This window comes from Pseudophryne corroboree, chromosome 11 (genome assembly GCF_028390025.1).
Source record: "Pseudophryne corroboree isolate aPseCor3 chromosome 11, aPseCor3.hap2, whole genome shotgun sequence".
Lineage (NCBI taxonomy): Eukaryota > Metazoa > Chordata > Amphibia > Anura > Myobatrachidae > Pseudophryne > Pseudophryne corroboree.
This window is the reverse complement of record NC_086454.1, coordinates 354,163,430-354,165,341: the sequence shown is the minus strand read 5'-3', so window position 1 is coordinate 354,165,341 and position 1,912 is coordinate 354,163,430.

Below are 1,912 nucleotides of genomic sequence, written 5' to 3'. Positions count from 1 at the left end.
TATGGAAGATATGGCAACACTGCACGGGGGGGACGCCGCTTTTCCTCTACGTTCACATACTCAGGCTCCATCCGAGACAGACATTACCTAACAGCATTATCACATATGGTGGCAGGCAGCGTAAAGGTCACAAAGAGGATATTGGTCCAGGCAGAGGTGCAGGATTGGGGTACAGAACAAAGGTCTGTACAGGAAGCATACAAGTCTGAGTCTGGGTCATAAGCAGGAATACCAGCTGGGCAGCAGATACAGGAATACTGAAATAGTAGCATATTAATGCTAGGAACATTGGAGAAGTGTGTTATATCGGTCTAGTCCCAAATAATTGACAGCACTTCTAATAGAGAATAGCATGCCATGGAGCAGGAACAGGTGAGCACCTGTCACTACAGAGCTGAGGTCTATGATGTTAAATTGCTCTACTGTCTTAGCGTCATCTACCACCTCTGATGGGAGGCTATTCCACTTGTCAACTACCCTTTATGTGAAGTCATTTTTCCTCAAATTTCCCTTGATCCTCCCCCCTCCAGTCTCAGTGCATGTCCTCGTGTCCTAACACTTCTCAATAATCTGTGCATATTCCTATGGGGTTCAGTATGAAAAGGCGGCGGTTGGGATGCTGGCATCAGTATCCCGACGCCAGCATTCCAATCACGGCAATGACAACAAGGGTGCGCAGGGTACCCTAACTACCCTCACCTACCCTCTAACCCTCCCTGTCCACTACTTAATCCTAACCTCCCCTATTTGTACCAAACCCTCCCTCCCTGCAGCCTAAGCCACCCCCCCCCCCACAGCCCAAATCTAAACCCCACCCCCCACCCCTCCCCCCTGCTGCTTACCTCTCCTGAGTGGCGGCAGGTCCTCGTTCGGGACCCCAGCATTCGGGATAGCTGCGCCATCTTTGTAATCCATGTCAGAATCCTGACGTCAGTATTCCGAGCAATGTCGTTATTCTGGCATTGATCTTCCGAACGCCAGAATTCTAAACATCGGAATCCTGACCGCATCCTCTTGCACCATAGTCATAAAGAGGCATGCACAGGGATAGCACTGACTCCTGACACCATAGTCATAGAGACGTATGCACAGAGACCAGGGCCGATGTCATTAGGTAGCTGCATATGGTGCGGGGATCTGGGGGGTTCCCCTAAGTCTGGCTATCACAAAATTAAGGATGTCTCCGAGAGGCACCCTTGTAGCATTTAATGCAGGCGGTGGCTGTGGAACTTCTAAGACACCACCACCACACATTTACCTGAGGAGCTGAAAAGTGGGTTTTGCTGTGTGCATGTGTGTAGGAAGGAGGGGGGGGGGGGGGGGGTAGACTGAAATTTTGCCTAGGGTGACAAGAAACCTTGCCCCGCCCCTGGGCTATGGAAAGAATGAGGTAGATGATGCCATACACAGATGTCTCCAATTGGACAGGAAAGAACTGTTGGACCCTAAAGAAAAAATAGGGGAAGCCGGCAAATGACTGCTTTCAAGTACATATTCGATTACATCAGAGGCCATTAGACGGTCCATCTTGTCACATTGGCATATCATTCAAAGTTATCCAGTTCTTGGCCAAGCTTGCAATGATAAACCTTTGTTTTGCTACAAAAGGAGTACAAATTTGAGAGACCAATTGGTGGACATTAGTCCAAGAGTGATGACCAAAAGCAGATGGTTGCAGTTACAGAAGGGAGTGTACAAATGTGCAGGGTGTGCAAATTGCAGCTTTTTAAACACGGGGACTATTTTTATGAATCCAACCATGAACAAGGGATATCAGATTAAACAATGGATGTCGTGTGACACTAAGTATGTTGTATACGTTATCTGGTGCCTGTGCAATATGATCTATGTGGGCAAAACCCAGAGGATGCTCAAAGAAAGAGTGGCAATGCACCGCAGCTCAATAAAAAAA